This window comes from Chelonoidis abingdonii, chromosome 2 (assembly GCF_003597395.2).
Source record: "Chelonoidis abingdonii isolate Lonesome George chromosome 2, CheloAbing_2.0, whole genome shotgun sequence".
NCBI classification, from domain to species: Eukaryota; Metazoa; Chordata; order Testudines; family Testudinidae; genus Chelonoidis; species Chelonoidis abingdonii.
In genome coordinates, this window is record NC_133770.1 from 155,871,038 (window position 1) to 155,896,641 (window position 25,604).

The following is a 25,604-nucleotide window of genomic DNA, read 5'->3' on the forward strand; positions in this document are numbered from 1 at the left end:
CTGCAGCAAGGGAGATTTAGGTTGGACATTAGGAAAAAGTTCCTAACTGTCAGGATAGTTAAACACTGGAATAAATTGCCTAGGGAGGTTGTAGAATCTCCATCTCTGGAGATATTTAAGAGTAGGTTAGATAAATGTCTATCAGGGATGGTCTAGACAGTAATTGGTCCTGCCATGAGGGCAGGAGACTGGACTCGATGACCTCTCGAGGTCCCTTCCAGTCCTAGAGTCTATGAATCTATGAATCATCCCAGCCAGGGCATTGTCGAGCCGGGCCCTAAAAACCTCTAAGGATGGAGAGTCCACTGCCTCTCTAGGTAACCCATTCCAGTGCTTCACCACCTTCCTGGTGAAATAGTGTTGTCTAATATCCAACCTAGACCTCCTCCCGTGCAACTTGAGACCATTGCTCCTTGTTCTGTTGTCTGACAGCCACCACTGAGAACAGCCAAGCTCCAGCCTCTTTGGAACCCCTCTTCAGGTAGCTGAAGATTGCTATTAAATCCCTCCTCACTCTTCTCTTCTACAGACTAAACAAGCCCAGTTCCCTTAGCCTCTTCTCGTAAGTCATGTGCCCCAGTCCCCTGATCATTTTCCTTGCCCCCTTCTGGTCTCTCTCCAATTTGTCCACATCCTTTCTGTGGTGGGGGGCCCAAAACTGGACGCAATACTCCCAGATATGGCCTCACCAGTGCCAAATAGAGGGGAATAATCACTTCCCTCGATCTGCTGGCAATGCTCCAACTAATGCAGCCCAATATGCTGTTAGCCTTCTTGGCAACAAGGGCACACTGCTGACTCATATCCAGCTTCTCATCCACTGTCATCCCCAGGTCCATTTCTGCAGAACTGTTGCTTGGCCAGTCAGTTTTAATTTAAACCAGTTTTTTAATTTTTACAAAATAAAATTAAAGTTGAGAAACGAAGTAGTTTCAAACCAAAAAGACTGAAGTATTTCATTTCAAAAGTGATTGAGGGGAGGGGACAGAGGGAGCAAACCAACAATTCAGCAGAATCTACACAAATTTGCAAAATGTTTTGGGTGTCAGCGAATCTGAACATTTTTGCCAAAAAGAGTTTCAGCTGAAAATTTTTGCTCAGTTTTAACTAAATTATCCAGAGATCTGGAAAAGAAATTTTAATTTAGGATTCAGATATTTAGGTGTAGGATTTACCCTTCTGGTTTTAAATACCATCTCCTTTAAAAGGCTCAGTGTTCTACACACTTTGTCTGAGTATTTGCAGTTAGAATATATAATTCCATGAATACCCACAGCTGGAACTTGCTTTTAAAGCTTTGACGATTCCATAGACAGTTTATTTGCCATTTTTCAGAGCCCAGTTTTTATGCACGTATTTATTTCTGTTTTAATTAAGAAAGCCTAAAAACTATAAATGAACACAATCAAAAGCTATAAAGAGTCTTTCCCATGCTCACTTATTCCAGCTGATGGGACGGGAAAGAGGAGAAGAGTCAGAATTTGGCCCACGCATTTTAAACAAGAACTCACATCTTGTCAATGTCAAGAACTACTACTCTTATGGTGAATTGCACTTCGAGTTCAATTGAGCTATTGCAGAGGCAGCAGAATTATCCCCTGGAGTCATTCCATGTGACTGTTACGAACCCAGGAGTGCTGTGGGATTATGCTGTTTCAGCAATTTTGATTCATCTGTGACTTTTGTCGGTGTTTGTGAGAAGTAAGGAAGCCCCATGTGCTGGATTATTAAAAAACACTAGATTACAAAGAGGAAGGACTAGGAGTTGAGACATAAGAACCCATATCCTCAGCTGGTGGCAGCTCCATTAAAGTCAATGCAACTAGGCTGATTTACCCCAGTGGAGGATCTGGCCCATGTAAAGCTAGGTGAGTGTTCTCTTTCTTCTTAGGTTCCATAGTTATTGCAGACATATACAGTATTGACCATGACAGCTTGAAGGAAGAGTAAACCGTGACGATTAGGCTTTAACTGGCGCATTGCGTCCAGTTCTGGGCACCACATTTCAGGAAAGCTGTGGACAAACTCGAGAAAGTCCATAGGACAGCACCAAAATTGATTAAAGGTCAGGAAAACATGTCCTATGAGGAAAGATTGAAAAAACTGGGTTTGTTTAGTCTGCAGAAGAGAAGACTTGGGGGGCTTATGATAACAGTTTTCAGATATGTAAAAGATTGTTACAAGGAGGACGGTGAAAAATTGTTCTCCTGAACCTGTGAGGATAGAACAAGAAGCAATGGGCTTAAATTGCAGCATGGAAGATTTTGGTTAGGAAGTTTTTTCTAATGTCTGTCAGGATAGTTAAGCATTGGAACAAATTGCCTAGGGACGTTGTGGAATCTCCATTATCAGAGGTTTTTAAGAACAGGTTAGACAAACACTTGTCCAGAATAGTCTAGTTATTACGTAGTCCTGCCTTGAGTGCAGGGGATTGAACTAGGTGACTACTGAGGTCCCTTCCAGTCCTACACTTCTAGGATTCTGTGTTGTGACATTCTCCATTTCCCTCATTCTAGACCTTCCATTCAGACAATCTTGGCATTCCCATGTTTATTAGTGTAAGTTATCTATTATTGCACCCATGTATGATCATGTCACTCAGTTTATCGAGAGCTGGGGAGGTTACAATATTAATTTCACATCATTTAAAAAATTCTCCCATTTTGTCTTTCCACATGAACCCGAGACCCAGAAGGGTGTCTCTGGACAATGACAAGTTGAGAGAGCAATGTTTTCGGCCTCAGTTTCCCCAGAGTGTCCACTTACTTTGGGGGTCTCAGCTTCTGGGTACTCCAATTGAGACAACTTTTCTCAAGGCCTGATTTGAAAGGTGCTGAACACCCATATCTCCAATCTCAGTGAGATGCAAGGGTGCCCAGCAGGTCTGAAAATCAGGCAACAAATAGTGCCTCAAACTGGTCACTCAGGGAAAAAAACACCCCAAAACAGCAGACACTTGAAAATGCAGGCCAGCCATTGCATACTACCTGTTGCAAAACCCTTGTTCCAGTTGGAGAATCAGTCTATGGTAGTTAGCTGAACAAAGCTGTGCAGACAACATCTCACTTCTGGTGGGAGCAGAGTTGCCTACAGCATCTTTGTAATGGCTCTTTTGGCACAGTGGAACCGCACATGAAGGTGTGGTAATACCTTTTATTGGACCAACTTCTGTGGAAAGATGTGTTGACAGATGAACATGAGAAGTAACTGAAAGAGTTTTATGGTCTCACTTAGCTGCATTGTTAAATGAATCATTTATGTTGCATCCAGCAAAGTGCTAGGCCCCACTCCAAAAAAAGACAGCTCTGAAGAGCTTAGGAGAAGACAGGACGAAGGTAACAGACAGAAGGTCATGCCACATTCAGGTACACTAAGTACAATTTTCCACAGCGCCCGAGTGACTTAGGGTATGTCTGCACTGCAAAAAAATAAAAACCTGCAGGAGTGAGCCTCAGAGCCTGGGTCAACTGACTCGGGCTCCTACTATGGGGCTAAAAAGAGCAGTGAGATGTTCTCACTTGGGCTGGAGCCTGGGCTCAGAGACCCACACACCTCGCAGAGTTTCAGACTTGGGCTCCAACCTGAGCAGGAACGTCTATGCTGCTATTTTTAACCCCATAGCACAAGCCTGTGTCAGTGGATCCCGGCTCTGAGATTTGCTGTCATGAGATTTTTTTGTAATTTATTTTTTTTGCAGTGTACGTGACCATTTAGGCTCCTAAATGCTATTTTCAAAAGTGACATGGACACTGAGTCCAATTAATTTTCAATGTAACGCATTCACTGCATTGAAAGACCATGGGAGTCAGGGCCCTAAGTGACCAAGTCACTTTTGAAAATGGGACTTGGGAGCCTATGGACAATAGCAGAGGAGCAGATGGGCTGGACCGATGATCATGCAGGACAAAAACATTCAGAGACTTTTGAATGAGGTGGAAGATAGATGAATGAAACCTAGGACAGAGGAGAATTAATTTATCCAGAGTTTCCAGAATTAAAAAAAGCCCATCTCCAAGTCCTATTGATTAAATGCACATAGACCACCCACTCAAGAAGTTACAAATGACAGACTTCACCTTACACTCTGAGGGCTTGTCTACACTGGCACTTTACAGCGCTGCAACTTTCTCGCTCAGGGGTGTGAAAAAACACCCCCCTGAGCACTGGAAGTGTCAGCGTTGTAAAGTGCCAGTGTAGACAGTGAACCAGCGCTGGTAGCTACGCGCCTCGTGGAGGGGTTTTTTTTAGAGCATCGGGAGAGCTCTCTCCCAGCGCTGTGCCATGGCAGCGCTTTAACGTTGCCAGTGAAGACGTGCCTTTAGTAATCTGGAGACTGATTCTCCACTGACTTGCACCTCGTGCAGGTAATTTATATTGGTACAAAGTGGGTGTAGACTGCTACCATTGATTTGGTAACACTCACACCCACCTTGCACTGGTGCATGTGATTACACAAAGTGCAAAGCAGTGGAGAGTCAATCTCGTAATGTCCTTTTCACTGTTCTGACCACTTTGATCTATTTTTCATTGTGCAAGTGGAGAGGAACCAATGGAGTCAGTTTCACTTTGGCCAAGTGTCCCTGGCCTGCAAATGTTTCAGGGAGGAAGCGCTGATTTTTAAATGAACATTTCTGTGAATTTTAAAAGTAAATTGAGGGAAATTTTGAATTGGCATGGGGTTTTGCAAGACTAAAAATCCAAATGTAGAGCCTGATTTGAGTTGCTTTCATCCCTTTTAGCAAGACATTAATTAAAAAACAACTTTGAAGTTCCACAGAGGTTTTCCCACCTTCACTGTACTGCTCAAGTTGTTTGTATCCAGAAGTAGGAGTAACACAGATGCTTGTGTTCAAATTGACGAGAGGAAATAACAAAAGCAGAATTTTTCTCATATAGACAAAGGGACGGAAGGGAAGACAGCCTAAAAATAAATGACAAAAAAAACCAAACAAACGAAAAGCACAAGGCAGAGACATCCCCACATGATCTAGGGCAACTGCATTTTTGAAACCTTCAGAGACATTGCCTAGAATCTAACTTGGTCTGTAACAGGTTGCTAGAGTCCCTCCAGAATGATTTTTCATTCTGTCTGAAATGATCCAGAGTCAGGCCTGAAGCAAATAAAAATTAGAGGGCAAATCCTGCTGACTTTGGGCCTGATTCACCATTTTCATCTGTGAAAAATGGGTATAAAGTGCTACCAAATCAAAAAGGAAGTACGGTCCATCCATTCTGTACCGGTGAAATTGAAACCACAAGGTGTAGGTCATTGGTGATTCAGGCCCTGTATTCAGTCAAAGATCCCACTGAACTTCTGTCCTGTTGAACTTAATGGAACCAGTTCTCCTCTCACTTTCACTTCTGATTTACATCAGTGTCTTGACCAAAGCTAATGGCTTAAATAGATATGAGAAAAGAACCAGCCCCAGTGGAAAATTTGTCTGAAAAATAATAGTAGGATTTAGTGCCTGGTAAATAAAGCAGAAAATCCAACTTATGTGATAGCTCCTCACACCAAACACAGACATTTTGCTGTTCAGCCTGAATTTTTAAGATTCCACCTTCACTATCCCACCCAAATGATAGTCAGGAATGTCGTAATCATTTCATCACCAAAGGCAACATTTGCAGCTCTACGAGAGCCCGAAGCCCGATCCTGTAAAATACTTTTGTCCCTGCTTAACGCTCTACCATCATGAGCAGTCCCACTGAAGTCAAAGTGACTATTGGCTTCAGTGTTTGCAGGATTGGGGCCCTAGTGAGCCGAACCCTGGAACTTGCAGTGCCAGCATAGCCCCACTTAACATGCATGCAAGAGTCCGTGCTAGCAGATGCAGCAACAGGATTAGCATATAGAATTTTAAGGGGAAGTGGCCGTAGGGTGTGTGTTTCAGATCTCTGACTTTATACTGAATCATACACCCAGGCCTATGCATACACACACTTGCCAGCTCCTCTGCACAGTGAAATTGACCAGAATAGCTACTGTGGGACACTCCGTTCTATTCCAGGCAAGGGGGGTGAGGCAATGTCTTTTATTGGATCAACTTCTGTTAGTGTAAGAGATGAGCTTCAGAGCCACACAAAGCTCTCCGTTAGACGCTCATTCCAGAATAAGAGAGTGTCCACACAGACAGTTATTCTGAAATAGTTATCGTACTTTAAATTCACACACAGCCTTATTCCAGAATAACTTCTCCATAGAGACAAGCCCTTTTAAAGGAGAAAAGTACACATCTAAACTTAGAAACCTGCCTTTTACTCCTATAACTGGATTTTTCTGAATGTGTAAATCAGTGAATTAGAGCAGAAACTGTGTTTGCCCTTTCCACAGCCTTGTTAGGGCTTAGCCTACGGTTTGTAATGGAAACACTGAAAGTCTCAGGGATCAGCTACATAGAAGAGCAGATGCAGGATTTGCTTGACTGCTTAAGAACATAAGAATAGCCATACTGTGTCAGACCAAAGGTCCATCCAGCCCAGTATCCTATCTACCGACAGTGGTCAATGCCAGGTGCCCCAGAGGGAGTGAACCTAACAGGTAATGCTTCTCGTCTGCCATATCCACCTCCTCAAACTGAGCTTCCAAACCAGCTCTGCCACCATTAACTGCTTCCAGTTCCTATGCAATGGGCCAGTCCCCTCTCAGTTTGGATGGGGTCATTCCAGGATGATTTCATTGCCTTCAGTGGGGTGATGCCACAGTCACACTGGTGTAAGCAAGAGCAGAATCTGGCCCCCAGCTCCCCTTTCCTTCCCAGGGCTGACATCTTCCAGCCCCTCCTCACACACACAACTCACTAGAAGCCGCAGCAGGGGCCCCACCTGGAGGGAGGCTGACTCCTTCCTCCTCCCCAACCACCTCTACTCTCCGCCGCCTGCCTAGCCAAACCCCCAAGCCGCCACCCCGCAGCCCAGGCAGGCTGGGCCATTCCCGGGACAGCAGCTGCGCGCGGTGGGGAGGAAGCAAACTTTTCACCATCCTCCAGCAGGATGGGGGTGGAGGGTATCTCTGAGTGAGGTTCCTCTTTTCCACGCGTCAGGGCCCTTGCCCCTGCCTGGCCAGCGGAGAGGGGGAGAACACCCAGGCCCCAAGCCCCCTTTGGGCTGGCAGAGCGCTTCGGGCTGTGGCCTCTGCGTCAGGCTGTGCGCTCCCCTCCCAGTGCTTACTACAGGGCGAAGGGGCCCGGGTGCGCCCCCACCCCGAAGCCCCCTGTAACGCTGGATCGGGGTCCCCAAGCTCCCAGCGCGGGGAGAAGAGGGGCTGGGAGCCGCCCTGGCAGCGCTGGCGTGTTTGGAAAGCGGAGTTCCCCATAGCGCTGGGGAGCCCTGATGCTGCCAGCCGCAGCAGGGGGAGAGGCGGGTCCCTACTCCCAGCAAGCCTGCGGGGGACTCTGCCTGGAAAACCGGCCACTCACCCGCTGCTCTACAGGCTGTGGCGTCCGCTGCTTCGAGTGTGGCGGGGACGCTAATCACGAGTCCTGCTGGATTTGACACAAAAGGGCAGGACACGCCCTGACAGGGGTGGGGACTCATTGGATTCCAGGTCTGGAAATAACCCGTCAGTAGCCCTGCTTTCACTGGGCGGGGAATAGCCTCTCCTGCTCCCTGAAGCTGAAGCCAGGCACTTCCCCGCAGGGGGGTCCATTTCTCCTCTTCCTAGCTCTGGGGGTTGGGTTATCAGTATCACTCAAGGGGAGCATCAAAGGACGCCCCCTCTCACTAAACCCCGGGCATGAACTCAGTCACAGTTCAATTCACAATTAAATGGAGACTCTTACAACTGGGCTTCACCTATCTAGCCATTCCTCTCAGAGCATCTATTCCTTCCATTTACAGTATCCAGCTTAGATTCAGAACAAAAGTACTGCCTTATTGTGACCAATATCCTACCTTAGGGGAGTGATCCACCCCTGTCTTCCCCTCCAGTTTCTGGCAGTTAGAGGTTTAAGGCAGAGCCCTAACAAGAAATGTTTGTGCCTGAGGCAACAGCTGGCTCCAGGCTCTCTGGCGGCAGTTTGGTGGTGGGTCCCTGAGTCCCTGTCGGAGAGAAGGACCCGCCGCTGTATTGCCACCGAAGAATGAATGAAGCGGCAGTGGCATATTTGGCAGCAGGTCCTTCCCTCCAGAGAAGGACTCAGGGACCCGCAGCTGAAGAAGCAGGGGCAGTAGAGGTGCAGCCGAAAGCACCGCCGCTCGCGGTAGAGCTGCACCGCTCCACTTTGCGCGCCTGAGGCAAGTGCCTCACTTGCCTCGCCCTTGTTACTGCACTGGTTTAGGGACACCCACAAAATGGGATTACATCCTTGATCATTTGGCTAATAGCCATTGATGGACCTATCCTCCATGAATTTATCTCCTAATCCTTTTTGAACTCAGTTATACTTCTGGGCATCACAACATCACAGGGCACTGAGTTCCACAGGTTAATTGCATTTTGTGCATTCCTGTTGTTTGGATTAAACCTGCTGCATATTAATTTCATTGGGTGACCCCCGGTTTCAGTATTGCAGCAAAGGGTAAATAACACTTCCCTATTTACTTTTCCCACACTGTTCATGATTTTATAGACCTCTATCAAATCCCCCCTGCAGTTTTCTCTTTTCTAAGATGAACAGCCCTAATCGTTTTACTCTCACTTTCTCTGGAAGACATTCCATATCTGTGATCATATTTGTTGTTCTTCTCTGAACTGCTTCCAGTTCCACTATATTCATTTTGAGATGAGGTGACCTGAACTGGACACATTATTCAAGAGGCAGGCACACCATGGATTTATATGGTAGCATTATGATGTTATCTGTCTGATTTTCTATCCCTTTCCTTGTAGTTGCTAACACTCTGGTAGTCTTTTTTACTGCTGCTGCTCACTGAGCTGAAGTTTTCAGAGAACTAGCCACAATGACTCCAAGATCCCTTTTTTGAGTGGTAACAGCTACTTAAGTGGAAACAGCTACCCATTATTATATATCTGTAGTCGGGATTATTTTTTCCAATGTGCATTCCTTTGCACTGATTGTAAACTCTTTGGAGACAGAGACCATTATTTTGTACAGTGTTTGTACCACACTTATCCCAGTGGGCTCCTGGTACATGAATTTGGCTCCTAGGGTGTTATCACTGTGCAAATAATAATTAAATAATCTAGCTAGCTATCATTTGTATGTAGTGCCTCTCCCCTTTCTATCTAAGCATGGTACAAAATTAAAGAGCACAAATGCCCAGAACAAAAAGTTGTTCAACCCTGTGTTGTTTATTAACATTTTCCCCTCTACTTAACAGTGTTGGGTCATTCCCTTTGCTCACAGTCCTCACCTTCAGGCCCTTTGTGCAGTGTGAAGAAGCTCACCCTAGGAAATCCCTCTTCTCAGGTTTTTCTTTCCAGCGTGTGCAGCGGCTGGCCACACCTTGTTCATCTCTTTCCTGTGCAATCCGCCCTCCTGCAGGATGTTACCATGACTTCAAATTGGCAGCCTGAACAAAGGCAAGGTGTGTTTCAAAGAGCATGTCTGTACAGCTAGCTTATTATTGTTTCCATTGCAGCCTGGGCTCCAGCAGTTTCTTTTCCAGCGGAGGCTGTGCCGTTCCTGAAGTTTAAAAAAATAAAGTTTCTTACTGTTTCATTGGAGTGAAGAGTTTGTGGAGGGAAAATGATACACAGGGCACAAATACACCATAGAAATACAGAGGCAAGGATCCCACTTACAACACTGATATCTTTCTTATCTAATCTAATCTATCTATCTAACCCCACCCACCTATCATCTATCTATCTATCTATCTATCTATCTACCCCAACTCTACAGTATCTGAGACCATGCCCTGCTTACAACAGGATTACAACTTGTAGTGTGGATGGGACCAACATGTGTTGTCCTTGGGTGACATCCTGGCCCTACTGATTTCAAATGGCACTGCCTTCAACAGGACCATAGTGTTCACCCATCATGTCATGTAGCTAAGACAAAGCTTTGGATGTACAATGGACAGTGAGAACACTAGCCTCTTTGCAGAATTGGGCCCAAAGATCCCAGGGGGTGAAAAGCAACCACAACAAATAATCCAGTGGGCCGTATTTGGCTTTCAAGTCCCTGGATGTAAATCTAGAGTCATTCCAAAACTGAGCCCAGTGCTCCTCCACACCTCCCAGCCAAACAAAATACCCATCTCCTTTGAGTGTTGTCAGTATGGATCCCAGGTCTGATCCTCTGTTGGAGGATCTGCATGAGTTATGCTGCCATAAACAGATAGCTAAGGGTTAATGCCTCTTTTACCTGCAAAGGATTAAGAAGTTCACCTGGCCTAGCTGACACTTGACCAGAGGAACCAATGGGGAAACAAGATGTTTCAAAAGGAAGGAGGGAAGTTTTTCCTTTGTTTAGAGTTTCAGTTTCAGCCGGAGTGAAAAAGATCAAGGAACGAGCCTCTTATCAGAGTAGTAAGTTTTAGAAAGGAATAAATAGGTTTATATTTATTTTTCTTTTATAACTTGTCTTTGTGCAATTAGGAGAGTAATCAAATTTGGGTATTCTTGTGTGTACTAAGGTTTTTGCCCAGGGGAACATCCTGTGTTTTAAATCTGTGGTCTGTGAGATCAGCTTGTATGCTGTCTCCCAGAGGATTTTTTCTTTTACCTTTCTTTTCTTTAATTAAAAGCCTTGTTTTTAAGAACCTGATTGATTTTTTTTCCTTTTTTTTAGATCCAAGGGAATTGGATCTGGACTCACCAGGGATTGGGTGGAGGGAAAGGAGGGGGAAGGAGTAATTCTTCCTTGTTTTAAGATCCAAGGGATTTGGATCAGTGTTCACCAGGGACGTGGTGGAGGAGTCTCTCAGGGCTACCCAGGGAGGAGAAGGTTTTTGGGGGGAAGACAGAGTTTTACAGATAACTCAGAAATCTGGATGGTGGCAGCGAGACCAGATCTAAGCTGGTAGTTAAGCTTAGAGGTGGTCGTGCAGGTCCCCACATCTGTACCCTAAAGTTCAGAGTGGGGGGGAGACCTATGACATATGCTGATTTACACCAGCTGAGGATCTGACCCCCTGACTCCTGGGAAGCACAGAAACCCACACCCAGGTGTGCACTGACAATTTATTCCAAGAGCAACCATTCCCCGCTCCACTGCAGCATTTCACTCCTACTGTTTTCACTTCTCATTCATTCCTATCCCATCAGATCTGCCTTGTCTTTTTCTCTGCTCAGATGCACTTTTCTTCTTCCAAGGCCCCTTTGAACTACTCGCCAGCGTGCTGCCAAGTCTTTCCTCCTTATGTTGCTGCTGCTTCTTTTTATTTTTTTAGCATGTGCCCTTTGGAAAGCTGCATTCTGCTTTCCAGCTCATGTATTTTTCAGCATTGGATGGCTCTGCCCTTCAAACCAACAGGGTTAGAAGCAATAATTATTTCATGCTGACATATGTTATTCATCATTTCATGTTATTCAGCTTCTGAAAATATTGCGCAGTTCCTGCCATTCATGCTCTGTCTAATGGAACTCCCCCCTACCGCCGCCGTCCCAGGGGAAGACTCAGCTTGGGGAGGTTGATTGGTTAACATTTGGGAAGCACTTTGAAGATGGAAAGTGTTTTTTATAATGTGCATTGGTGCCCCAAATCTATTCATTTGCAATTAAATGTATTCTGGTTCCCCAGAAGTCAGCTCTTCAATCCCTGGAAAGTTACTGCACGTGCTGGCTCTGTAGTCTTCTGACTTATTCAGAGGCAGGGCTGCTCCAACACATAGGGGATAAGCCCTAGAGGAAAAATACACAAACTGTACAAAACTCTGGGTCTCCCACTGAGATGTTGCAAAGTTGTTCTGCAAGGTGGTGGGGGTAGGAGAAAGATCTTAGGCGAGTAGATCCAGATCCACAGTGTTATTTAGGCTCCTAACTTCCACTGAAATCAGTTAGGAGCCTAAGTACTTTGTAGGTCTGGCTATAGTTACCTACATCCAGGCACATCTGCACCTTCTTGCTCACATGAGCTGCTCCATTTCCCCACCTAGGGGATGCAGCCTGCAGGAGGTCCGCTAGCTCTGAGAATAATTCCCCTATGTGGATCTGTGGCCTTTGCTCTCCTCCAGAGCAGTAGCCTTCTGGCTGGGGGTTCCCCTGCTCTCTGATCAGTGCTATGCAGTATCCCCTCGCCATGGTTACTATGAAGAAACAGGTGCGGTCGTACTTGTCTACCTTGCACATCTTTCCCTTTGAGTTCTGAAACAGAAGTGCTGCTCAGTGGAATTCTGCATTTCTTCCCTGGCTGCCAGGGAGGAACCTACCCACACCAGTTCCAACCCAGATTGAGACATCAGAAGAAAGGAGGATGCAATTCCATGGCAGAGCCAAGAATGGAACCCAGGAGTCCTGACTACCCACTCCCTGCTCCAGTCAGTAACCCCCACTTCTGTTCTTTTCATTTTTGAAGAATTAGGCCCCAATTCCCATAAGTGGCCATGGATTTTGGGTGACTCCAACCTGAAACAACCAACACCTCATTTTCAGAAACCCTGAGCACGAGCAGCTCCCATTGATTTCAGCTGCTGTTGCAGGCCCTGGGCTCTTCTGATAATCAGACTGCCAGTGTCTCAAGTTGGGTTCCAAATATCAAGTCACCCAAAATCACTGGCTGCTTTTGAAACGTTGGGTCTTAATTTACACAAGCTCATGTCCCAAGCTCTCTGGGCACCTTTGCAAATACATGTCTAAAGGAATGCCTTAGGAAAGGTTCCACATCTGAGTTTTAGTCTAAAACAAACACCTGCTTCACTCACCACAAGAGATCAGAGTGCAAAAGGCCATGCATGCCTCATTTGCAAAACTGGGTACTCTCTGCAGAAGATGCTCATCTTCTTCCTCTTTCAGAGTAGCCTTTACTCTATAAAGAGTCCTAATAATTTCAGTGGGATTATTTGTGAAGTAAGGTATTACTCAGCCTGAATAAGGGCATCAGAATCTGGTTTTACACAAATGCAATATTCTCCTCCTCTCCCTTGGCCTCGTCATTATTCTACATATTTAACAAGAAACAATTAATGAAGTGAATATACAAGGCTGATCACAGATTCTTCCCACTTAATGGAGGATTGTAATTTTACACATGCACTCAAAGGAATATCCAAACACCTTTTTTAAACTGCCTTGTGATTGATTCTCAGTCTATAGACAATAGATCTGATTTACCTCTCCCTTACCCCAGTGTAAATCAGAGTGGTTCCTTTGATGCCAATGGAGTAACACCAGAAAAAGTGAGATTGGAATCGAGGTTCAGTGTTTTCATTGGTGGTCCACTGGGAAAGTATTGAGATCCACACATTGTGCTAGTGAGGTGTTTTCCGATTTCCATTGCTAGATAATGCAGAAAATCACACTAGACTGATACAGATTTTTATCATGGAACTAGATATCCAGGCTACAATCTGAGAATCCAGCCCACGAGAACTCCTGATAAGAATCCATTTACATAATGAAAAGAAAATTGGAGCAGTACTCAATTGTTTCTGTTAAATTATCACAGATTATAAAGTAACAAGAGACAGCCTCATAAAAGAACTTTTCCATCAAAATACAAACTTTACAAGGATTCCCTGTCTACAACCTGTCTGTCCCATCTACTTTTTATTTTTTATAATGTACTGTCAACACAGTATCTAAATGCCTTATGCTTGTTTGCAGAGCCATATCAACTGGCTGTACTTACCAACCCAGTTTTGTACTTTTTCTAAACCTGCAGAGACAATGCAGCTACAGCTATGGAAAAAATGAATTGGGTTCTGTTTAGGGCCGGCTCCAGGGTTTTTGCTGCCCCAAGTGGCAGGAGGGGAAAAAAAAGCCTCTTTCTTCTTCAGCAGCAGGTCCTTCGCTCCGAGAGGGACCAAGGGACCCACCGTCGAATTGCCACCAAAGAGCCGGACGTGTTGCCGCTTCCCCTTGGCCGCCCCAAGCACCTGCTTGCTGCGCTGGTGCCTGGAGCCGGCCCTGGTTCTGTTCTGCTTCCTCCATTGTTTGCTAAATTCTAGCTGCAGAATCTTTCTTATGAAATGAAAGGGCAGGGAGACGAGAACCCAGCTTGATATACATATCTCAGATGAATTTCATGCTTAGTGAGATTGCTGGTTCATTTTTAATGCATGGCTGGTGGTGAGTGGTGTGTGACAGGCAGGCTCTCAGAATGGGATATCTGACACCACCATTGTGATGCAATTGTCAGAGTTATGTTGCAGTCCTTCTTTTCCAATTACAGAGGTCTCCATAGAGGCAGGGATCTGGGGCCGGAATGGAGTCATTCAATAACAATATAATAGCAGCACTTTGAACCTACCATCTGAAGTCCTGATGTGCTTGTAACTGGGGGATGATTTCTAGAACCCAGCACAGGAAGGAATACAGAGCTCCTTCTATTGAACTGTCATAAATTCATGTGCTGGAACCCTGTACTGAGACACAGAGATATTTGTGCTGAGTTATCCTGAGGTTAGTCCAGGAGTTTGCAATTAGCTCCAATATGGGGGTATAAAAGAGGGTGAAGTTCCTATTTCTCTAAGGAAGAGGTAACTAGGGGAGGACCTAGTGAGGGTTTGCAGGAAAGGCCTAAGAACGGCCAAGCTTGGGGAGCACTCTGTTATCTGAGTTAGCAGGCCAATGGTAGACTTAGGAACAGAGCCCAGGTCCTCTAACTAGTCCCCTTCTCTAACCATTGGAGCTGCTGCTTTTGCAGCATCAGTGGTGTGAAGAGGGTGTGGTGGTACTTGCTATGGAATAATTCCACCTGATATACATCCGGATCCCTAACCCTCTGCAGGCTTCTTTACCACCTAATAAAGAATGCAGAATCTTCAAATGTATCCGTAACGGTGAAACAAGAGTCCTCCCAGAGCATTCATCTAGGCTCTGCGGGTCAGTGCATTGGTACCGAGTGCAGTGCCGTAGCACCTTGGAGTCCCAGTCACGGACCAGGACCCCAGTGTGCTAAGTGCTGTGCAAACACAGAACCAAGAGATGGTCCCCACCCCAAAGAGCTTCCAGTCTCAGCACATTCAAAACTGGCAAAGACCTAGTAGCTCCCATCTAGTTCATTCCCCTGCCAGTGCACGATTGCTCCCTGTGATATATTTTCCAGAGCATTTACTACTTATCTAAGAGTCTTCTACACTGCTCATTAGTGTAATACTGATGTGCTTCCCAGGCAAAGTAGATCTGCAGAGCAAGGTCCTAATAGACTGCATGGGGTCTACTGCCCCTTTCCAGTCTCATTTTAATTCCCAGGGTTTCCACTGTCTCCCTTAGAAGACTAAGCAACAGTGTCATCGATTTCAGTTGCATTGACTCCATTCATTTTTGAAATTCAGTCAACTGGGTAATTAGCTGACACTTGCAAAGTGGTGCATACATTCTAGTTGGTTAGATTTTTAGGTTAACAACTCAGCATTTCCATACTTCTTCAACCTTATTATTATTAATGATGGTAATGTCTTATCTTTGCTTAGAATTCCTTGGTTTCCTTTTGTTCATTATTTCTGGGAGAAAACTCCCCACCAGCCTGCCATAAATATCCTTCCAATTTCTTATTTCTTCTTAAGGTATTGATTCCATTTTAATAAAGTTTTTAGTTTGAGGAATTTCCTAAAATTAGTTTTTCACCCTCTGGCTCTGCATGGCCTATCTATCTATACAATTAGCGGTACCTATTGTACTAACAAAACATCCTCTAATTCTCAGATGTAACAGCATAAAACTGCATTGGCCCTAGCCAGTTCTGGTTTTGTTATTCTAAACAATGCAGAGACCAGACAACAGGAAGAACTAAGCTTTTGGTTATCAATTTGATTGCTATGCTTCATTAATTTTTAGTGATATCTAGTGCCACCTAGCGACTAGCAGAGAGTAAACAGAAACAATTGCATTAGTGGGGTCATGAGAACAGTTAGGTGTTGATCATGCAGGGACATTTTTAGTTTCAGAAGAGGGCCCCTTCTTATGGTGAATGACAGGGCTCAGCAACTTGCAGGATTGGACCGCTCCAAGTATCTTTTTAGCCAGTAGGTTTTCAGTTTAGATACTTGCGGCGGTGTGTGTTTTAAATCCTTATTAATAGTAGGTCTACACACAAACTTGCACTGAAATCATTTAATCTGTTTGAATTCAGATCTCTTATTATTTCAGCACAAGTTTATGCATGGACACTTATTCCAGAATAAAAATGCCCTGTTTTTATTTTGTGTCCTATTTTACTGACTTAAGCAAAATTGAAATGGTACCCTTTGATCCCCAAATATGTGTCCACACATGGATCTGCACCGAAATAACGGGAGGAGTAAATTCAAACTGATTTAGGTATTTCAGCGTGAATCTGCTATAAACCAGCTCTTAGCGCTGGTGAAAGATGCTAGGTGATAGATCTGTGACTAGGGTTTTTGATTTCAAAAGGGCTAACTTTAAAAAAATAAGGAAATTAGTTAGGGAAGTGGATTGGACTGAAGAACTTAGGGATCTAAAGGTGGAGGAGGCCTGGAATTACTTCAAGTCAAAGTTGCAGAAACTATCAGAAGCTTGCATCCCAAGAAAGGGGAAAAAATTCATAGGCAGGAGTTGTAGACCACCCTGGATGAGCAAGCATCTCAGAGAGGTGATTAAGAAAAAACAGAAAGTCTACAAGGAGTGGAAGATGGGAGTGATCAGCAAAGAAAGCTACCTTATTGAGGTCAGAACATATAGAGATGAAGTGAGAAAGGCCAAAAGCCATGTAGAGTTGGACCTTGCAAAGGGAATTAAAATCAATAGCAAAAGGTTCTAAAGCCATATGAATAAGAAGAAAACAAAGAAAGAAGTGGGACCGCTAAACACTGAGGATGGAGTGGAGGTTAAGAATAATCCAGGCATGGCCCAATATCTAAACAAATACTTTGCCTCAGTCTTTAAGAAGGCTAATGAGGAGCTGAGGGATAATGGTAGGATGACAAATGGGAATGAGGATATGGAGGTAGATATTACCACATCCGAGGCAGAAGCCAAACTCAAACAGCTTAATGGGACTAAATTGGTGGGCCCAGATAATCTTCATCCAAGAATATTAAAGAAGTGGCATATGAAATTGCAAGCCCACTAGCAAGAATTTTTAATGACTCTGTAAACTCAGGGGTTGTACCGTATGACTGGAGAATTGCTAACATAGTTCCTATCTTTAAGAAAGGGGAAAAAGGTGATCTGGGCAACTACAGGCCTCTTAGTTTGACATCTGTAGTATGCAAGATCTTGGAAAAAATTTTGAAGGAGAAAGTAGTTAAGGACATTGAGGTCAAAGGTAATTGGGACAAATTACAACATGGTTTTCCAAAAGGTAGATCGTGCCAAACCAACCTGATCCTCCTTCTTTGAGAAGGTAACAGATTTTTTAGACAAAGGAAATGCAGTGGATCTAATTTACCTCTTGATTTCAGTAAGGCATTTGATACGGTTCCACATGGGAATTATTAGCTAAATTGGAAAAGATGGGGATCAATATGAAAATTGAAAGGTGGATAAGGAACTGGTTAAAGGGGAGACTACAATGGGTCATACTGAAAGGTGAACTGTCAGGCTGGAGGGAGGTTACTAGTGGAGTTCCTCAGGGATCGGTTTTGGGACCAATCTTATTTAATCTTTTTATTACTGACCTTGGCACAAAAAGTGGGAATGTGCTAATAAAGTTTGCGGATGACACAAAGCTGGGAGGTATGCCAATACAGAGAAGGACCTGGGATATCATACAGGAAGATCTGGATGACCTTGTAAACTGGAGTAATAGTAATAGGATGAAATTTAATAGTGAAAAGTGCAAGGTCATGCATTTAGGGATTAATAACAAGAATTTTGTTATAAGCTGGGGACATCATCAGTTGGAAGTAACAGAGGAGGAGAAGGACCTGGAGTATTGGTTGATCACAGGATGACTATGAGCCGCCAATGTGATATGGCTGTGAAAAAAGCTGCGGTCTTGGGATGCATCAGGCGAGGTATTTCCAGTAGAGATAAGGAGGTGTTAGTACCGTTATACAAGGCACTGGTGAGACCTCATCTGGAATACTGTGTGCGTTCTGGTCTCCCATGTTTAAGAAGGATGAATTCAAACTGGAACAGGTACAGAGAAGGGCTGCTAGGATGATCCGAGGAATAGAAAACCTGTCTTATGAAAGTAGACTCAAAGAGCTTGGCTTGTTTAGCCTAACCAAAAGAAGGCTGAGGGGAGATATGATTGCTCTCTCCAAATATATCAGAGGAATAAATACCAGAGAGGGAGAGGAATTATGTAAACTCAGTAACAATGTGGACGCAAGAACAAATGGATATAAACTGGCCATCAGGAAGTTTAGACTTGAAATTAGACTAAGGTTTCTAACCGTCAGAGGAGTGAAGTTCTGCAACAGCCTTCCAAGGGGAGTAGTGGGGGCAAAAGACATATTTGGCTTCAAGACTAAGCTTGATAAGCTTATTGAAGGGATGGTATGATTAGATTGGTCTTTGACTATTAGCAGTAAATATGCCCAATGGCTTGTGATAGGATGTTAGATGGGGTGGGATCTGAGTTACTACAGAGAATTCTTTCCTGTGTGTCTGGCTGGTGAGTCTTGCTCACATGCTCAAGGTTTAGCTGATTGCCATATTTGGGGTCGGGAAGGAATTTTCCTCCAGGGCAGATTGGCAGAGGCCCTGGGTTTTTTTTGCCTTCTTCTGCAGTGTGGGGCATGGGTCACTTGCTGGAAGATTCTCTGCACCTTGAAGTCTTTAAACCATGATTTGAGGACTTCAGTGGCTCAGACACAGGTTTGAACAGGAGTGGGTGGGTGAGATTCTGTAGCCTGCGTTATGCAGGAGGTCGGACTAGATGATCACAATGGTCCCTTCTGACCTTAAAGTCTATGATTCTGTGATTCACAATCCTGTTTGCAAGAGATGAGGAACTGTCATTGAAGACAGTGGACGTGACATCAGCTTCTGTAAGGGGTACTGCCAGACCCCTTCTTCTCTAGAACAGGTATAATATATACAGCAGCATTGCAAGCTTCCCTGAGCATTCTTTTGCCACTGTATCTTAGCCCTGGCCTGGAGGGGTGAATTGGGAGTATATTAATGTCTTCTCTGTGGAGACTGCTAATAAAGGTGCCAGTTCATGCTGATTGTGCTACTTCTTGTCCTGACATTTTATATAAGCACTAAAACTGCATTTAAAACACACACACAAAAAATCCTCAAACAAACCCTCTGACCCAGAAAATCTATATGCAACCAAGTGATAAATGTGTGTGAAAATGCCCATAAGTAAAGATGGTTGGAAAATGGATTTTTTATCTTGTAAAAAATTTTGAGGCATCAAAAAAAATTCATCTTGAATTGGGACGAAAAGCAAAAAGGTTGAAATTTCCCACTAAATGAAATACTCACTCAAAATTCATTTAGGGTCAACCGAAATGTTTCATTTTGATTTTGACCCTTTTTATTTTATTTTTAATGTTTTGTATAAAACAAAGTAAACTTTGAGAGAACAAATCTTTCTTTCATGAAAAATCAAAACTTTTCACTCCAAAAATGTCAAACCGAGGCGTTTCACCATTTTGGAAACTTTTTTCCAGTTTTGGTCTATGTGAAATTTCACCAAAATCAGTCCGATTTAACAAAAAATAAATAAGAGGTTTCATTGAATCTGCATTTTCCAGCAGAAAAATGTTTCATCAAAAAATTTTCAACCAGCTTGACTACAAAAGCTGTTTTCTGCCTCTTCTTGTCACGTGTAATGTGTAGAAATGTCCAGACGAGGTCTGTGTTCCACCACTTTTAGGTCATCCACATGCCATAACTCAAACCATGTGGTTTCATTTACGGAATGCTGAGCTGGCTGGAAAGTTTGATCACCCACGATAAAACAATAATTCTTCTTGGGTCTCTAGCACTTTTCATCTCAGGACCTCAAAGTGCTTTACAAGTGTTAATGAAGGATTGCTAATCAGGCAGCTTTTACTCAATTTATAGGAGCAAGAATTGCAAGATCTGCCTCAACTGAGGTAGGTATGCATGTGGGGTAGGTATTTGGAAGGGGAAGCCGGGTGGGCAAGTCAATAAACTCCCCTGGTTCCTCCTCCTTTCCAGCAAGGAACATGTGAAAAGGATACATAGCATTACTAATGGGCCACCTACCCCAATGTGCTGGCTCCTGGTTCAGTGTAACATAATGTCGTCACACAGAGGAGTTATATTGTGTGTGCAAAACACACCCTGCCCGTCCTGACACCAGCAGAGTTACAGCAGCACTGATCCAGTTTAGAGCTGAAGAAGGGTAGCTATGCCCTATAATACCCATAATGAAAATCTAGTGTCGTGCAACCAGACAATCAGGCCCCATATCTCGGGCATGGGCTCCAGGTTGGGCTGGGCCACCCCAAACAGCTTTGGGGAAGCTGCAGTTGAGGTCCTTCCTGTGTCTGTTCTCCCAGCCACCCAGGTCCCCCCCAGCCCAGTTGCTCTTGCAGGCCAGGTCAAACCATTGTTGTCAGGGGAGGTTGTGAAGGCCAAAACTATACTAGGGTTCAAAAGAGAACTTAGATAAGTTCATGGAGGATAGTCCATCAATAGCTATTAGCCAAGATGGTCAGGGATGCAACCCTATGCTCTGGGTGTCCCTAGCCTCTGACTGCCAGAAGCTGGGAGCGGACGACGGGATGGATCATTTGACGATCACATGTTTTGTTCATACTCTCTGGGGCACCTGGCATTGGCCACTGTCGGAAGACAGGATACTGGGCTAGATCGACCTTTGGTCTGACCCAGTATGTCCATTCTTAAGTTCTTACATTTTGTGTTCTTGTGATTTAGTGTCTTGTCAACTCTCAGGAATTTATCACAGGTCTTGCAATATCTGAGAAAAACAGTGAGGCACCCTCATAAAATGCCATGACACTTTTTGTAGACAATACTTGAAGCCCAGGCTGAAAAGCCCTTTTCAAACAAGGTAAGAGAAAGAAGAAGACCATGCCAAAGACATAAGTGGCTTAATCACTCTTGCCTGCATGTTGCTTGCAAACATATCTGATTTAGCATTTTGTTTATACACCTGTATTTCCAGTAAACATCTCTCCTTTAAAACAAAAACTGGAGGCACACATATATATCTGCTGGAAATGGTCCCAGTTACATGCAGAATTTTCCATTAAATCAGCCAAATAAGAGTGTGGTAGAGACAGTCACCTGCATTCTGGATTATTGTCACAGATTATCTGCATTACAGCAACTCCCAGAGGCTCCAATCAAGGTCAAGGCCCCAGCAGCCTGAGAGAGGTTTAAATCCCTTCTTCGCGTCAGGCAGATGGGGCCGGGGGGTCTTATACAGGGATCTCCCACTGCTCAGGTTACAGTCATTCTAACTCTTTTGCTGGCCCCGTGAGTATTTAGTTATTCAATTATTTAGTTCAAGTTGAACAACTCCAACAGGAGAGATGGAGGGAACCCCACTCAGAATATCCCTGTTCAAATCCCTTCTCTTCTTCAGACAGAATGGGGACACGAACTGGTGATCTCTAACCAGTAGGCTAAAGGTTATAAGGGAACTTCTTCCCCTGACTTGCATAAATCTAAGTGGCCTCTGAACATGCCTACCAGATCGGGCCCTGCGGGTGACGGAGCGCTGACCTTCCCTCAGGTCCTGGCTTGCTATGGGGCTGAGGTGGGAGAAAGGCTCCTGGGTGTCTAGAGGGAGGCAGTGGTGCACTCAGAGGCATAAATATAGGCACCGAGGGCACTTCTGCTGCAAAAACGGAGGTGCTGAGCAAGCTGAGGTGCCTCCGGAGCAGCAGCTGAGCGGGAGTTCTGTGGAGGGCAAAGGCATCTAAAAATGGGATTTAGGCACCTAAATCTGGGGGGTCAGGCACATAAGTACCTTTTTGTGGATTGGGGCATTGTGCTTGGGGCTGTACATATGTGACCCACTGTTCAGTGTGCGCTGTACACCTGCCTCTAGCAGCTCATCCATAGAGGATGTGAGTCTGCTACAGTTACCAGCGAAGGCCCCAATCCTGCAAAGTGCTTAACTTTGTGCTTAACTTTACACACTGTGAGTGGTCCCATATGAGCTAATGGGATGACTCACAGTGTATCCAATCCACCTTCCAGAAAAGTCAACAGAGAGACTGTCACTGATCTCAGTGGAGCTCGACAAGGTCTAGTGTGAAAAATTAAACTCATGAAGGTAGGACATGAAGTAACAGGCATAATCTGCAGCAAAGAAAATTTAGGTTAAATATTAGGAAACACTTTCTAACTCTAAGGATCATTAAGCTCTGGAATAGGCTTCCAAGGGAGGTTGTGGAATCCCCATCACTGGAAGTTTTGAAGAACAGGTTGGACAAGCATCCATCAAGGATGGTCTAGGTTTACTTGGTCCTGCCTCAGTGCAGGTAGCTGGATTTGATGACCTCTCAAAGTCAGTTCCACCACAACATTTCTATGTTTTTATGTCTTTGCAAGTTTTAGGGCCGGATCCAATGCCCATGGAAGTCAATGGAAGCCTTTCTCCAGTTTTGGTTTAACTGGTCAGGAAACAGAATTTCTGTTCTGTGGGAAAGTCCAACGTTTTGGGGAAGAAAACTGTTTTGATTCAGAATGAAAAGGCAACATTTTGAAACTTTCTGTGGAATAAAAATTCTGAAAAATGTTGCTTTTGATACTGTTGAAATCTTTCATTTCTATATTGTTGTTTTAATTCAACTTTTATATTATATTAAATATTAGTGGTGTATTAGATTATATTTGTATGTGTTATATTAAATATCTGAATATAATATAAAAGTCAAAACAAAAAGAATCTTAACAAAGCTGCAGATGCCATCAGACTGCAAATTCCTCAAGGACAATGAAATCTGGCGTGGGTCAGTATTAAGAAAGGCCAAAGCCTCTACTTACATTAAGCAGAAAATCCATTAAAACAACAAAAACGAAAAACTCTACCCCAGCCATTGTAGTAGATGCAGTAAAATCATATAGTGAGAGACACCCTCTGCTCCCGAGGAGCTTTCCATGTAAACAGACAAGGCAAACAAAGGGTGAGAGACAGGAAACACAGACATTGTAAGGGGACATGGCTTGCTCAGGATTACATAGCAAGTTATCAATAGAACGTGGAAAAAGAATTAAGGTCCAGCGCCCACTCCATTGTTCTAAACTCTATAAAGCTAGAGAGTAGCAAGAAGCAGTGGTGGATTTTTGGGGCACCCTTGAGAGCCGCGGACCCTCCACCTAGGGCTAGCCCCAGACCAAATGGAGGCCCCCTCCACCACATTTGTTCAACTTTTGAATACCTTATTTTTTTATTGCGTTTGTAGCCCATTTCACAATTTGGATTCATGATTTGCATTCATGATTTATCCCTGTCATATAAGACGATACATTTGCGAGTTAGGATCTGTACATCTGTATTTATTCATGCCATATATAAACAGATAAAAAAATTAGTTTCTTCTAAGCTTATGGAAACCTTTTAATTTTAAGAATAACTGAAATATACTAACATCAAGAAATTGAACTGTACGCCAGCACTGGGTGGACCCATGGGTGGTGCATAATGGAGGCTGGGGGAGGCTAAACCTTCCCTGCCCTCCACTAATGCTCCCACCATGACCGCGGGGAGGCTCAGGGCTCCTCCAGGCATCCAGGGCTTGGGGCAACTCCGGTGGACAGGTGGGCCGGGGGATGGGTGCATGGACCGGTGGGCCGGGAGTGGCTTGGGCAGGCTGAGGCTCGCGGCAGCTTGGGCGGGCTGGAGCTCCTCCATTGAGGAGCTTGCACTGTGGGGGCAGGGCCTCGGGTAGAAGGGGTGGGGCAAGGGGCTAGCCTCCCTGAGCTGGGGGCTCACTCACTTCCCAGGGATGGGCCAGTATTAAGTAGCATTACTGTAGGTGACAGGCTTAGGCTACGTCTAGACTACCCGCTGTATCGGCGGGTTAAAATCGATTGTTCGGGGATCGATATAGCGCGTCTCATCTAGACGCGCTATATCGATCCCCAAGTGTGCTTATATCGATTCCGGAACTGCACCAACCCCAACGGAGTTCCGGAATCGACAGGGGGAGCCGCGGACATCGATCCCGCGCAGTGAGAATGGGTGAGTAATCCGATCTTAGATATTCGACTTCAGCTATGTTATTCATGTAGCTGAAGTTGTGTATCTAAGATCAATTTCCCCCCGTAGTGTAGACCAGCCCTTAGACTGTTAACCCTAGTCCTTTATTTCAAAAGGTCGCTTTTCTCACCTTTGCCCTCGTGAACTGAAGCACAGAGTCAGAGATCCGAAGCCTGGTTTCGAGAGATAAAACAGCCAGCCACGTCAGTCTCTCGTCAGCCATCGTCACTCAAAAATACATTTTAATGAACCTGAGCGTCGAAATGGAAAATGTCGTTCTCAGAAAATCCGGAAGGTTCCACGAGATTCTACAAAGGCCCAGAACATTCTAGGCGGTTAGTGAAAAATGAATCTACACACGGAATAGCTGAAACAGGTGACTTCAAACGTTCTATTTTCCCTTTTGCCGCTAATCACAAAAACAGCCCCCTAAGTCCAGCTCCCCCAGGCCCCGTACCCCAGGAGGTCAACCTGGGTCACACTCACCCCTAAATCTGGCCCTGCCTCCACCTGCCCTGGGTGCTGTGGGCAAGGGTGCCCAAGAGCAGCCTCTGGCCTGTCCCCCCACTTCCTAGCATGTGCCGCCCAGGGCAGGTGGAGGGTCTGGGGCTCTCCACAGTGGTTCAGGCTCCCAGCGGAAAGAGGCTGGGGCTGCGCTTCATGGCGGGGGAACTGATCACTTCCTCTGCCGTGAAGTGCAGCCCCTGCCCCTGCCACTGCCACTCCGTGCCTGCCCAAGACTACTACACCTATGTTAAAAAGTGGGTGGGCCATGGCTCCCCTGGCTCCCAACATCCCTAGACCCCCAGGGTGTGGGGAGCCCAAATATTCCTTGTGTCCAGGGCCCCAATAAATCTTAATTCACAGGCAGCTCCCCCTATATTCCAGGAGCTCCCAGAAAGCCTGGTGCCACACCATCCTACTCACACCATGCAAGACCTCATTGAGCCCTAGATGAGTAAGGCTGGGAGCTTGGAAGGAACCTCTTTGCAATAGCAAAGCATAGGTTTGTAAACTCAGTTCTGTACTTTTGTTTATTTATATTCTGATAGCGCCTAATCAATGATGGCTCCATTGTGCTAAAGACCCTGTCCCAGATAGCTGGTGGGAGGTGTGATTCCCTCCTGGGTAGCAGACATGTGCTAGCTTTGCTCAAGCTAGCATGCTAAAAATAGCAGCATGGATGTTGCGGCATGGGTGGTGGCTTGGGGTAGCCCCCTAAATTCCCAGATCCAAACTTGCGCAGCTAGCCCAAGCCACTGCATAGCTATTTTTAGTGTGCTACCGTGAGTCTGTATACCTGTGCTGGGAGTCACACCTCCCAGCTGCAATGTAGACATACCTTAAAGCAGAGGTTCTCAAACTGGGAATTGTGACCCTTAGGGGGTTGTAAGGTTATTACTTGGCGGGTCGTGAGCTGTCATCCTCCACTCCAAACCCCGCTTCGCCTCCAGCATTTATAATAAT

The 25,604-nt window shown here is 44.9% G+C and overlaps 1 protein-coding gene across 2 annotated transcripts in view; it reads right to left on the bottom strand.

Moving 5' to 3' along the window:
- ANXA4 (annexin A4) overlaps positions 1-7,527 on the bottom strand; it is a 33,749-nt gene extending 26,222 nt beyond the window's left edge. Inside the window, exon 1 of one of the 2 annotated variants that reach the window (XM_075062743.1) lies at positions 7,419-7,527. The gene's annotated coding sequence lies outside the window, so the exon portion shown is untranslated. The remainder of the gene's footprint in view (positions 1-7,418) is intronic. The other variant, XM_032764964.2, reaches the window with a different exon arrangement.
- Positions 7,528-25,604: the final 18,077 nt, after the last annotated feature.